Genomic DNA, 15401 nt, shown 5'->3' with positions numbered 1-15401 from the left:
CAATCTTGAGCTTCCCTTCCTCCACCATAACTCCCACTCAATTCAAGGAATCCTTTCCTTGAGATAATTTAGCTACGAGCAAACCTTGCTCTGATACGAGTTGTTAGGAAATAAGACGTAGCTAAATAGATAATTGAGTACATTACTTAATGGAGAGAGACATATTTACATACAGGAGATTATAGAGTAGAGAGAGAGAGAGAGATAATACACACGATATACGTGGTTCACCCAATGTGGGCTACATCCACAGGAAAGCAACCACTCAATGGCTTTAGTACTTCAAAACAAGAAGTAAATTATAAAGGGATTATACCCTTTTGGAGCTCCCGCCTTGCTTCACTCTCACCACCTCACACCCACCTTGTTGCATCAACTTCACACTATGAAATGTGTGTAGAAATGGCCTCTTTTTATAGGCCAAAAGGGATGCCCTCTCTTATGAGAGGCAGCCATGTGTAGCCACCCTTGTGTCAATAAGTCCAAATCCGACCCTCCAATCCGCCCATGTGTGGCCGCCCTTGTGTAGACAAATCCGTTTTTGAATTCGGCCATCGGCCACCGGCCATTGACTACTAGCCACCGGCCGACCGACCGGTTGTTTTTCGACCGTCGTCCGGCCATAATTTTTCGACGAAAAGGAATATTCCGGCAAGAAACCCTAAAGTTGCCCCTGATTTTTGACCGTGAAAATTTGGTTTCCGGCGAGTAAATTTTATTTCCGGTGAGTGATTTTCCTTCACGCATGATGGCTTCTCCTCATAATGGGGGCCTTATAAATGTGTGCTTTTACCACAGAAAATTACAAGAGGTAAATCAGGCTCCATACTTAACATCGGGAATTTCAAAAGGAGATCTGGTGCTTCTCTATCAATCTAGATTGGGGCCACAGAAGCCAAACCTGAAGATTGCTTAGGCAGAACCGTTTGAGGTAGATTGGGTCTTCTCCAATGGTACGGTAAGACTGAAAAATATATCTCGATTATTGTTTCCAGGAGTATATAATGGTGCGAAGATCAAGCTCTAATATGCAGAAGCTAGAGACTCTGGCCAAGAATAAGGTACTAGGGAATCTGGAACTGAAGATCAAGAGATACCAGTGAGTGGCATAAAATGGAAACCATATTTTTCCAAAATTTTTCAGCCTACTCAACGTCCTCTTCCTCATATGTGTATATATTTTTCTACACTATTAAGTTATCTAGAGTAAATTCCCCTCTTCGTTTAGCCTTTGTGGCGACACATACATTGTACTCTTCCCAAAAATGTCACCTTAGTCATATATTTATATTACCACCCTTTTCTTTTTTGCTTTGTAAATAAAAGTAAGCATACAATAACCAACTATCTACCCCAAACTTTCTTACCTCTTGTGAATTAGTAGTAGAAAAATAATATATCCATCTTCCATCCCATATAGATAAATTACCATGGAAAATCAACTCTCCACTTGTCTTTACCAAAGATTATGGTCCATCTCTACAAGTCTTCTATGCCCCCTACATAGGTGGCCCAATATCTCTTAAGAATATACATATAGTTTTTCTCCTTTAAAAAAGACTCAGATTGTATATTCTTTTCACAAGAAAATAATATTGGGCCCTCCTCTATTTGTTTAAGCATCATACCCTTTTGAAAAAGCATGATTCCCCTTGGATGCATACAAGCAAAGGGCCCATACAAGAAGACTTGGAAGCAAAAGGTTCCCTAAACTAGTGTGGACCTTACAAACCGAATTCCTTGGTGCAAGGGAGTGAATAATAGTCCAAATTCATATCAAACATGTTGAGAAGGTCAAATTTTCCTTTTGAAGCATGTCATTCCAAGCTACAGGTAAAAAGTTATGGTCAAAATAGTGTAAATCTGTCAGATTCGCAGCAAAAGGGAACTGTAAATCAAGTAAATCAAGAGGGTGAGATCTTATTTTTCCCCTACTCATCTTCTAGAAGAGAAATGAGTGTTCAAGTTCACTTGCATGTGATGGGACCAACCTAAAGATGCTTTCTAAATGCCAAGACAGACAAGTTGAGATACCCCACAGGAGCCACCCGTAGGGCCTCATGGTGGGGCCCACCTACATTATGCACCCCTATGGAGCCTTCACGGTCTAAAATGATATTTTTGGTGAATAAATAGTCCCTTTTATGTCCAATATTCAATGAGTGGTCAAAGGACACTTAATTAGGGCTAATCACTCACCCTAATTAAGTGTAGCATAATCCCACTCCTACACAACTATAAATAGCCCCCCTTGGAGAGACTCAAGGACACACACCTATATTTTCAACTTCATGTTGTTTCTTGATCAATAGTAGAGAAAACCCCAACTCTCCCTCTTTCACATCCTCCCTCCTAACCCTCCTCTTTGGAGGAAGTGCAACTCTATCCTCCACTCTTTCTATTCTACAATCTCTTACTCCATCAACCCAATAAATCATTTGTAGCACCTCAATAACTTGTAAATACATCATGATCTCTCTCATGGTTATGTTAATGATCATTAAATCATCTTCAAAACTTTCAAGTGTCGCAATTCGTGATGGTTAGCCAGTGTCTGTCCTCCCCTTAAAAGGTGTGCGAGAAATCAAGTAAGTGTTCTATTCTCAATTTACCATTGGTTTGTTTCTCCACACTTATTCAATTGGTCTAAAGAAATTTCTCACTCCAACTCTCTTTTGATTCATTACATATGCATGTGGCTACCTCTCATGGTGATTTTATTTGTGTCACGGCATTGCATAGATGGAGATGAGCTCTCTATGCAAAGTGTGTTAGTTTGATGTAAGTGATTCTCTTGTGTGTTTGAGAGGCAAGTCTTGTGCGCATGATTTTTTGATGAGTTCTTGAGAGAGGAGGAGTTTGGATGTATTATGGGTATTCTTATGGGGAGAAGATGAATGCTATTCCACAAATTGCATATTTCATTTGATGCATGGCATTGGGTTGCATAATCGTTGATGGTGTTCAAGTGTCCAAAGTGTATATAGAGTAAGGGGGTTTTCAAAGGGTGTTGCTTGAGTGGGTGAGTGCAAGTGTTATTTTGATTGGTTTCGTTCTCCACTCCCAAAAGAAGGTGGTGCCCCAAGTAGTGTGCGTACCTCTTTACGCACATTTTTTGAGGGTAGGCCCATTGGTTTGGGTTTAGAGGTCCCATTTTAAAAATCTCGCCCTCACTAGAATCAGATATTTTTGGGCTTTTTCATGTGTAACCAGTTGCAATTTCAGAACTAGTACAAGTAGAACCAAACCAAACTGATCTTAGAATCAGTACTAGTGTGATCAAGTGGTGGAGCTTTTATGGTGCGAGCGCGTATAACAGTCTGGAGAGTCGGCATTTTTCCTCACAAATCTCCTGCGTGACGATTTCCTCCCGTTGTTCATTCGCCATCGCCAAGATCTGAGGTATCTTCGCTACAGCCACAGACTTCATCTTCTAAGGAGACAGTCGACTGTCAACTAGCTTTGCCAGCAACACCTGGGTACGGCTTTGAAGCATCAAGTAAGTCTTCTTCTCTTTCGCATGTTTCCTCTTCTTCACAATGTATGGGTAGGAGGAAGCGTTCAGACAAGATGTAGGAATCTCTTGAGGAAACCCAAGCCATTGTCACTGCTACAAAGGCAAGCCTTCCCATCATTCCTTACAGCAACATTCAGCGCCATGTATTCACCGACCAAGCTATGGCTTTGCTGCAACTATGGGATCTACGAGTCGTTCTGCAAGCCTCAAGAATCTCTTTTGATGCGGCCATCATAAAGCAGGTTCTTGACCCCCTTTGATGCTGAAGATGGCAATGCCATAGTGTATGGTAAAAAGGTGTTTGCTACACCAGAAGACATAGCTTTTGCATTCCGGATGCCTAATGAGCCCAAGCCATATGTGGCAACCTCACAACATATCAGTATGTTCCTAAAGGATGATGAAGCTGCTAAGCGCAAGTGGTCAAGGGATTCCACTGGCAAGACTGGAAGCTTCTACTGCTTATAGGTTTGTGGAAGAATCAGTGAGTCTTAAAAATAATCCAACATACGTGTCCGAGAAAGTTTTTGCTATGATGTTGGCCAAGACATTGGATTCAAAGGTCTCTATCAACCTTTGTCAGATCCTGTCACACAACGTGCTTGAGCAAACTACCAAGTTGAAATCCCAGAATGTTTTCAAAGCTTGGTATGTTTGGTAATTTTTATATTGGGCACTGCTCCAGATGCTCATGGCCAGGTAAAATCGGCTTAGAGTGAGAGGCCAGTTCCAGAATCCAAGAATATTGATCTGTCTTCAAATGAAGAAGCCACGGATAGTCAGACCACTCCAACTGGTCTGAAAAGGAAAGCCACCGAAGATCAGGCGGGCAGTTCAAAGAAATCGAAGACTACACAGACGAAGAGCAGTGCTTTTCTGAAGCAGATAGGGAGTCAGGTCAAAACTGTGAATACTAAAAAGGCTATAGTTAGCCAAGATGATAAACAACTTACTCAGAATACTGAGGTCAACTAGTCAGTAGGACATAGTACAGTTGCTACTGATACTGGCACAGATCAGACAAAAGCAGCGACTGCTGAGAAGGCAGCAGAACAGTCGGCTGTGGACAAACTACAACTAGACAGGAGTAAAGGTCAACTAGACAAAGGCAAAGGTCCAACATCTTCAACTTTACTGGGTGGTGTCTCTATCTCAAATAATGAAGAAGCTTTGCACCGGGTAAAAAAGGACAGGTTGCAGCAAATGCAGACCCATCCATTGAAAGGGGCTTCTCTTTCTACAGAAAGCTGATTATGCAGCCTTACCCTATATGGCTCCAGTTATAGTGTATGAGCCTACTGAGTTCTGACCCAGCCACAGTGAAGGACGGATGTTCAGTCCTCATCCAGTCTTCCTGGAATACTATTGTCCACTGTATGGGACAAATGCTCGATGCTGCAGGGTCAAAAAATGAACTGAATAAGGTTAAAGCTGACTTAAAGGACGCTTAAGACCAGATTCAGAAGCTGAAGACAAGAAGAGATGAGCAGAATCTCCACCATAGTCTACTTGAAGCTCATTCAAATAGGGCTATTGAGCTATTAAAAATCAATTTAGTTAAGGCGGAGTCTGATATGCAGATTGTGAGGGAAGAAAGGAACGAAGCACAAAGAGCTGCAGATAGGGCTGAAACGATGCTAAAAATGAAGAGAGGTGACTTCAACCCCTTGCTACTTTGCCATACATCTCTGAAGGCCTCCCTCATTGATAGATATATTTATAATAGCCTGGCTGAACCTTTAAATCTAGCAGGCAACATTGTCTTTGATCTTTAAAATTTGAAGTCTCTCATGGAGACCATGCAGAGTGATTTGCAGGACAAAATGGTTGAATATAATAATGCTCTGATGAATCAAGCAATCCTGGATTATATTGAGCAGCAGAATTCCCTGGATGAAGTAGAAGAAGATAAGGAAGAGGAAGAAGATAAGGAAGAAGAAGAGGATAAAATTGAAGGAGCTGATAAGGAGGAGGATGATCGAGAAGAAGGGCATACTAATGATGATGATGATGCCTCACCTCCATCTCCACCTCCAGGACCTGGTACTGGTGGCATAGGGCCAACTGAGGGAGGTTTCAGTCACAGCCAGACCACCCAAGCCAGAATGAAGGGCAAAAGTCGGGCAGTCAGCAGTCCGAAGACCAACAACCCAGTCACACTGGGAATCAGCGAGCAAATCAGTCCTAGCTCAGTAGGGAGGCTAAAGGGAAAAGAAAATTTCAGGATGAGGACCGGCAGACAGGTGAACAACATTATTCCTTACACCTTATCACCCTGAACAGGCAATTGAGACATCAACAGGCTTCCATAACCAGACAATATCTGGAGGATGATGATCTCCTGTCTGATCTGGAAAGTTTTCAGAGACTATATATTGGGGCCAGGGAAATGGTGGAGGGTTGGAAATCAGTGGCTTTTCATGATCAAGAAACTTGCCGTTTACCTCCACATCCCAGCATAGTCCAGTTGTTGGAAAGGGTTCCTGAATTGATAATCACTGTTGAAGAGAGAGTGACCAACCCACATTTGCAAAGACAATCTACTGTAGATTGTCGCTCTCTCCCTCTTGAATTAGAACTTCTGCTTGGAAATAAACCAACCTACAAATGTATGAAGGATGTTAGGGAACATTTGAAAGAGGTTTTGGTGCAGATGCAAACTGCCAAAGGAGTCTTGGATCAAAGAGTAAGGACCATTCTTGAGGATTAGACAACCACTAGTAAAGGACCTTAGACTAGAATGTCAGTCAAAGAACAGGCAACTACTCTCCCCAAACTGTTTCAGCTAGTGAGAATCACTAGAAAAGTAATGCAGCAAGAGAACCAGGCTGTTCTCAATTTTTTAGAATTTGTGTCTGATTCTCCAGTTCTCTTGTATGCCTTTCCAGCAAGAGAGACGGAACTGCCAAGATTTTTTCCAGCACTTTACCCTCAACATCCCGAACTAGTCGATCGCCTCACATACTTCAAGATTATTGATGAGCTCCAGGATTGGTATGAGCGATCGACTGTAGAATGGAAAACTTGGCAAACACTATTCAATGATGCTCTCCAACTCAATAATATTCACGAGCTGAAAGAAGAGATGTAGAGGATCTGGATATGTATGGGTCAGTGGAAGATCCAGATCAGGGGCCTGACCAAGATTAGTAATCAGTTGCTACAACTTACTGTTGAGTCCTCTAAATTCCTGAAAAGGATATTGCAGCTAAGGCGGGCCTAGCACCACAGTATAGAGAGATGGCTGAGATTCTTTTTGAAGCTCGGGTCAAAACCAATTAGCCTCTTCCAGAACGATGGATCCATACTGCTTCGCATTGTCACAAGCTGGCCAGAACCAAGATCACCAAAGAGAGACGCACGCTCTATGATCCTGACACCAAAACCTATCATTCCCTTACGCCTTATTAAGTAGAGATGACCACAGAAAGGCGGGATCAGCTTGAGCAGGAGGCCATTTACCGACTGATTCATAAGGAGAATGTTGGCACTGGGACTTCTCAGATGCCATCCAGGCCAAAGGGTAAACGGAAGCTGGTTCAATGGAAGGATACTGGGTAGTTCCATCTCAGAATTCAGTGGCGACTTTTCCTTCTCACCTGGAAGGATGATATTTGTCTGTGTAGACGATGAGAGCTCCACCTTGGCCTTTTTAGCTGCCTCTCACAATCTTTGTATGGACATTCTGTCATTGGTCAAGTCCAACCCCCAACATCAGAATCAGATAGGGGAATTTTTCAGAAATTTTGGAATCTTGCCAAGGTGAAAGGAGGGAAGGGTGTAGATGGTTGAGACATTTTCACTAAGTGGGAACGCTCTCTTATAAGACGGGTAGCGAATTAGTCAGTAATTACTACGGTAATTACCATGGTAAACCCAAGGTACATAAATAGGGCCCACTACATTGTAGTCGGGTTAGCATTTTGGCGGCAATTGTACTTGAGTTGTCAATCATTGGCAATTGTTGTCGGTTGTACTCTATATGTAAATTACATCATATTCACTGTAATCTTTCATCTGTAATTCCAATCACGGTAGATATTCCAGTTACACTTACTCTGTATTCAGTACTCTGAATCCGAATCTGAATATTATTCTTAGTACATAGTTTGGTTCTTATTCCAGTAGATAAATTCTAGTTCAGTTTTTGATTCTCTATCCAGTCTACTGTCTAAACTAATACATCACCAGTAAATGAAATCTTCTAACACTGGAATTAACTATCTCAAGAGATCAGCTCCAATTCCAGAAAACATTAAGTCCAATTCATCTATTGAATCTTCTAGCAATTGTAGAAAACTATTCTGAATCCGCGTATCAGCAACCTGAATAAACAATTCAACCTTCTGATCCTTCATCGAACGCTGCTCTGTCGAGGATAACTGGTCAAATTGCTTCTCAAATTCTCGTTATAGCTCTTGTGAAGACAAGTTTTTGTTCTCCTTTGTAGCCACTTCATAAAGATCTGCCTGATTACCCTCTGAGAATCTTTGAAAAAATATTCCTCTTGCAATGCCTTCTTGAACTCTTGCCAATCCGGTACATGAGCCGCTTGGATGTCTTTAGTCCAAGATCTAAGTTCATGTACTGCAATTATATGAAACCCTTCAATTGCATTTTGATCATCAATCCCATGTTCTTCCATTGCCTTCTCGCAGATATTGCAAAATTTACTAATATCTCGGCCTTCAAATCGTTGTAGTTTATCTATAATTTTCTGTCGATCTCTGCGAATCCGTTCCTGCAGATTATGCTATTGTTGACCAGCCTATTTTTGTTGCATATAAGATGCAAATCGTTGCATCATCTGTTGCATGGATGCCTCTTGCGGTGTAGACATCTTCCTCAAATAGAAATTTCCCAGATCATCTCGATTGAGCGTCTGGTTGACTAAGGATGTCAGAGATTTAAGGTTTTGAAAGGTGATCCAGGTCAACACCGGGCTGCTAGCTGTGGGAGAAGAGAGAGGGAAGAGATGTACCATACCACACGTGCATAATATCCTCTCCGAAACGGGAGCGTAGTAACAAATCAACAGAATTTAAATAATGTTGACACACAATTGCTAAGGTGGTTCCGTTACCATCATCGTTAAGTTAATTAATTGTAGATTAAGGAGTTTAAGCTCCCGTTTACAAAAGCTAGGCCAAATTAGTTTAGCTTGCACTTATTCAACATGTGCATCGTTGATCGGTGTTGATGAAAGTTGTCGTGCCATGGCACGTGCATAATGTGAAATAAATATATCTACCTAAATCTTTATGTTTTTAATGTGTGGGACCAAAAGCTACAATGTACATAGTGTGATATATGCGAAAACGGATGCCATGGTTGTAGGCGTGTACATACCTTGCCAGGCAGGGGAGGCTAGGGACGTGGCACCGTTTCATGTTTTACCACATTAAAGAATGCCTAATTTCTTAGAAATGTACAAATGTCAAGTGTTTTGAAGTGGCATGCTCGTTTTGCCTAGAAAGTTCAATGTGGGCGATCTTGGCAAAAAATAGCAGGTTTCTTACGCGGGCCTAAAAGACGTGTCCAAAGTGCTTACTAAGTGGAAAAATGAGGTTCGACATGAAATTTGAGCCCAATGGGATTTTTTCACAAATTTAGGGATTTTGCTTAGCTCGTTTGGGCTTTTTACGTACAGAAAGGGACATTTTTGGGCTAAAAATGGCCATAAAATAGTCCAAAATAGCCTAAACATAGCTCAAAATTCCACATCAATGACAGTGCCATTGTTGTCTAAGTAGAGAGGGAAGTTTTAGAGCCAATAATGAGCTCATTTGGGTATATAAGCGAGGAGATACAGCCATTCCTTTACAAGGTGCTAGTGCAGTCCCGTGCTACTTCCACTACATGATTGAGGCTATGAGGCCTCCAATTAGGGTTTCCCCTCCTCAAATAACTACTCGGGCTTCTCCAATGAAGTATTGAAGCTTCCATGAACTGGTCACAACAATAAATCAAAGCGTCATTTTAGGGGTTTTAACAAGTCTAATGAGCACTGCATCTATGCAATTGGGAGCGAGGCTACACCTAATCTTCACACACAAGAGTTTTGAGTTAGTATTGGTTCTTTTTCAAAGTGGAGATTTTATGGACGGAGTTTTGTTCTTTTTGAGTGTGTTTTTGGTTTCAAATAATCAACGCCTTGCTTGATTTTTCTTACGAATCCTCACAATTAGAGGTCCGGTGCTTTCCTAGTCGCACTGTGCACTTCTTGACACATTTTTGGTGAACCGGACACGAAGTAGGCTAGGATGAGGGTTCAAAATATTCATTGAAGGTCTCAAATTAAATACTTAAATCTATGGAACAACAAGAGCAACAGGGGGTTAGGTTTGACCGAGTCACATTGCAAATGTTTCAAGATTTTGCGGTGTTTATGTAGCAACAGCAAGCTGTAAAAAGGAGGGAGCTTTCCTCAACCAAAGCGCTTCAATCTGTGGTGAAGAAAATGAACCAATTTAATGATAAAGATGTATAAAAATATCTTTGTGGATATGTAAAGGAGATGGAGCTTCATCAGGTGCCTGAAGCAGAGATGGTACAAAGTTTTGAGCTAGCTGTGGTTTCCGAGATCAGAGAGCATGTAAGGGGAATTAGAAATGAGCATGTGGCAACTTGGGAAGCATTCAAATTAGCCTTAAAAGAAGATTATTTCATGGAAGACTCCAAAAGGTCACAAAGAGCTTTCTTAGAGTGGGTAGTTAGGCCAAAAGAGGGTCTTTTGCCTACCGAACTGCTAAGGGAATTTTAACGCCGCTATGATCAACTTTCAAGGACTGAAAAGGCTACATTAAACTCGGACAAGACAAAGACCTTTTTGCAGGCCACATGTAAAGAGATTCAAGAGAATTTAGAGCTACTACTTGAGGATAAGGATGTGGAAGAGGGCTTAAAGACTGATTGGAATGAAGTTGAACATGCAATTTCAGTGCTAGCCAAGCGACAACGACGGAGGGACAAGATGATAGTTTACCCTACTCAATCCCCAAGTGCGAGTCCTATAGAGCCTGTGATTGTGGTTCCAAAGAGTCAGAAATCCATCCTCAATGATATTGTTAAATGACTGCAAGAGCTAAAGTTAAAGCTTACAAGGCTAGAAGAGAAGGGGAAACCATCAGGTCAACCTACAGGGCAACGACCTCAAACTAGAGAAGGATTTGTAAATAGATGCATATGGTGTGATAGTACTGACCGTGCAAGGAGGTATTGTGAAAGTTTTAAAGAATCTTTGACAATGGAGCTTGTTTTCTTTAAAGATGGAAAAATTCACTTAAGTGAAACAGGTAAGCTCTTGGGGACAAACTTTGGAAAAGGCGGGATGAAGAACTAGTTGAGGACATGGCTACTAGCCATGCCATCTCAATGATTGAGGCGGCCGCCCTATGGGTTGAAGGTGGATCCTATTAAGAAAAAAGGATTAGTTAAGGTTGGAGAAGAAAAAATCTAATGGTATTGAAGAGCAACAGCCATGCCCTATAGAATCTGCTATGAAGGGTAAATGACTAAAGAGGTTTTGCATGAAGTTGGAGACTGCATTCGGCTAGAAACACGTGGAACAATCCTGTAGATTCTTTGTCAGTGCATGCATACATTGCCAAATGTCAAGCCAATGAGGCCATTGTCGAAGAGAAACATAGGCATGAGAATGGGGATGAAGGGCCTTCAAAACGGGCGACAAGGAGTGGAGGCAAAAATGACACAGTGCCTCCTAGATCACCTTCCCTGCAACAAATGCCTGTCCCCAAAGAGCCTATGTAGGAATCCTCTAAAGGAAAGAAGAAGGATGCAACAAAATCTAAAGCAAAGGGTCCGGCCTACAAATTCTAATCTGACATAGAGGCGGCAACCGATCTCAAAAAGGTTTTGGAAGAGAGAATCTTGAACAATAAGGTGGAATTTACCTTGGGTGAGGTCTTTGGAATAGAAAAGAGGGAGTTTCATGAAGAAAAAAATGATATCATAAAGAGGAAGCAACAGTCTCTTACTCAATCTATCCATGTATAAGGTGAAGAAGAGACTTTAAATGCACATGGTGTACAAGTCTATGGCAAGCAAGGTGAAGAAAATGTTGTTGGGTGCTACAAGTCTAGGGGAGGAGTAAAACACGTTTGCTTCTTGGATGATGAAGATGAAGCCGAGACCACTCACAAGAGTTACTACTTGAAGAGTCATTGGGCAAGAGCAACTATTGAGACCCTGGTAAAAGTGGGAGACTTAGAAGAGCCATACATTGAGTAGATAGATCATGGGTCAGAAATTAACCTCATGTCAAAGAGTCTTTATCAAAGAGGAAAACGGCCAATTGCTATAAATCATGGATGGATGATTCGTGCAACGAACAACTCATCAGGGGAGCTGTACGGAGCTTGTCTAAATGTAAAGGTGACTATATGGGATGTGAAAGGTGACCAAAATTTCTTTATGCAGGAGATGTCTACATATCGTGTTATCCTTGGGCAGCCATACATCACTCTACTCGCATGGAAACCAAGGTGATGGATGATGGGTCAGGTCATGCAAGAATAAGAAGCAGGGATGGAAAGCGTGCAGTACATTCCTTACTGTTTGTGTGGACCATGAAAGGAACCATGAAAGTCTTAGAGAGCAACCTTGCCAAAGACAAATAAAGAATTCAAGGACTATAGGGATATGAGGGGTTCTGGACATGTACAATTGTAGAGCGAGATTGCAGTGGTACAAGAAGAGAAAAGTTTTCGCATGATGTCGATGCAAAGGAAACATTTTCTACAGGTTTTGTAGGATTATTAGACTATGGATCTATTGCTTTTACAAAGTGTGAGGACTTCAAACGGGGTGAATGACAACATGTAAATTGTGTACAAAGAGGTTTGAGGATGAATGGTTTGATGGAAGATGGTGAATGCATTGCATGTGTGTTTGATGAGTGTTTGTCTGTGGATACTATGCAGAACTTGGAGTCTTTGTTGGATTGCAATTTGCGTATGGGAAGTGAGGTCATGAAAGTATGCTCAATAGAAATGTACAAGGTCATTAAGGATTTAAAAAATGCTCAAGGTGTTGATGCACGAGTGGAGACCAAGTATAAGTCTGTGGCAAAGAAAGCGAAACTAGTGGCATTACCTCTACCAGGGGACTGTATAGATAAGATGGAGCAAGCTGCTTTGCAACCTAGTCTTCATGAGCCGAGCAAGATTGGACATAAGTTTACACATGCTACATTGAAGGAGTGAAAGATTGCTTGCAGGGATAGTTTAATAGATGTTGAAAGAGTATGCTTTGAAGAAATGCTTGCCAAACACGGAAAGGCTTTTGCATTCAAGCCACATGAGATAGGGTGTGTTGATCCATCCATTGTTGCTCCTATGGTGATCTTCACTATCCCTCATGTGCCTTGGAGCTTGAGGCCCATTCCAGTTCCAAAGGCCCATTTACCAAAACTCATTGAGTTGCTTAATGAAAAGGTCGAGATGGGTATTTTGGAGCCTTCTTGTGCTCCATTTTCAAACATATGGTTCACGATTCCAAAGAAAAATGGTTCTTTACACTTTATTCAGGATATGCAACCTGTAATTAAGGTGACAATCAGAAATGTGGGTACAGGGCTAGTTGTATATGAGTTTGCAGAGGAATTCACAGGAAGGGCAATATATTCTATGGGGGATTTGTACTCAGGGTATTATCAGTTCCAACTAGTGAGGCGGTCCGGGGCGGGCAACAAGAAGAGCAACCTCTAGACACCCTTCAAGGCTCCCGTGCTGCTCAATGGGGCTGGGGCACAACACAACTCAAACCAAAACAACAAACCCCCAGCCAAATCCCAACTACACAAGGGGCACCACCTAGTTTAAGAGCGAACTAGGACGCAAAAGAGGAGAATCGTTAGAGCAACCCACAAACAAGCAAGGAATTTACACTAACCCTAACACCAATGGAACACTCTCACACACTAAAACACGAGAGAGAGAGAGAGAGAGAGAGAGAGAGAGAGAGAGAGAGAGAGATAGTGCTTGGGCTGCTTTGAAACGTATCGGCAATGATCAAGCAAACACAACTATATATTTAAGAAAGAGAGAGAAAGGGGGAAAGGGGGCTTGTTGCATTAATACCTTCTTACAAATCTGTCATGACAAATCAAAGTGAAATTAGTATTTGTTCAACATAGCTTGCATAAATTTCACCACAACACATCACAAGAAAAGCCACCCCAATCACTGTCTTAAAGCCAGGGGAGTCCTCTCCACCCTGTCGCCCTCTTACAGTATGTGGGATTTATGGCTAGATTGATGACAAGACCAGAGACAAGCTATCAAGAACTAAACAAAAAACACCAAGACACTTACTCATCATTGTTGTCCATTACTTCACGTTGGAAGGGAGACAAAATATCCAAGCTTAGTCCAAATCCACCCTCCTTGATTCAGCAAATGTTGGGCTTACACTAGTAGGAGAAATGATAGATTTTCTACTCTCAATTGAATGATCACTCTCTCTCTTACAATGGCATAGAGTTCCCTTGCTAATCCCCTATTACAACACATGCACATGCATAAGACAATGAGCTTCCACTCAAGAGCTCCTTCTAGAGAGGTTGAGCTTGGCTTCTCAAGCTATAGCATAGTGCTCTTGCTTATGGCTCCCCCTTGTGCTAGCTACACCCTCCTTTTATAGCAATTTTGAAGGCTAGGGTTACTCCTCTAACCATGGTTGGGTTAGATTTTCAGCAATTTATCTAATTTCTTTTGCTTGGAATTATCAAGAAGTTGGTGGGGAAAGAGAGAGGAGAGAAATGGAGCTGATAGGACTTTTCATAGTGGGTTAGTGTTAGTAGAGTTAGTATTAATTTACAAATGGAATTGGATATTTACAATGGGAGTATCCATGTAGGATACAAATAAGGAAGAAAAAACCTTAAGAGGTAAGAAAAGGTGGATTCCTTACAAGGTTGATGCTCCAAGTGTCTTGAGTAGGGCCAATTTTGACGCTTGTTGACGGTCCACTAGCTTTGACGGTACATTTTTTCTCCACTCTTGACCTTCCTTGAGAGACAAGGTAATTGAAGCTGAGTAATCAACCACCATGATGCTGTCTTTTAAGAGAAGAGACTAAATTTTGTGGTTTTTTTTATAGATATGGGTAATTTGGAGGAGGAAAAATGAGACTAGGTGGTCAATTTGGAATGGAATTGTGTGTGGGAGGTATGAGTTCACCATGGTTTCTCTTATTCTTCAAGGTTGAGGAGAAGGTGCGTAGGGTGGAGAGAGGAGTGGTGAGATAGGTGGGGATGATGAGTGGAGAAGTGTGTGTGTAAGAGGAAAATGATAAAGTGGAAGAGAGAGTGTGGCTGCATAGCATGGGAAAACTGGGGTCCACTAATAAAATCATAGCTCACAGCTCGTAGCTCAAAAAAATATGAAAAAATTTGAGGCAAAGTTCAGTCCACGAGCTACAACTTTTGTTTGTATCACCTTTTCAAATTCAGGAGAGCAAGTGAACTTTAAAAATTCAGCAAAACCGACCGTTTTTTTTCCCTTGCACAAGGTCCTTGTGGGGTCCTTCTTTGGATGATTTTTTGAATACCTCCAAGAGTGAGCCCTCCATAGTGCATGTATGCATGCCACCTACCCTTGACCTTATTTGATAGGTCTATAATTGAAGATATTGTTGAGATTATGATATAAGTGAATAGTACAACTAAGAAAATCAAATATTGAGGGGTCTAAAAAATATGTACATGTCAAATATAAATAATATAAGTGGAAAAAATATAAAGGGGTCAAAAGAAATCTCTCTCATTATGAGGCTACCATAAAAAGATAATTATTTTTGGTGTTCTCATTTTTTAGAAAAAAACAAAAAAACAAAATAGATGTAGGAAGGGAAAAATCACAAT

The sequence above is a fragment of the Adiantum capillus-veneris genome, chromosome 20, assembly GCF_014529385.1.
Source record: "Adiantum capillus-veneris isolate H3 chromosome 20, ASM1452938v2, whole genome shotgun sequence".
NCBI classification, from domain to species: Eukaryota; Viridiplantae; Streptophyta; class Polypodiopsida; order Polypodiales; family Pteridaceae; genus Adiantum; species Adiantum capillus-veneris.
This window is presented reverse-complemented; position numbering follows the sequence as displayed.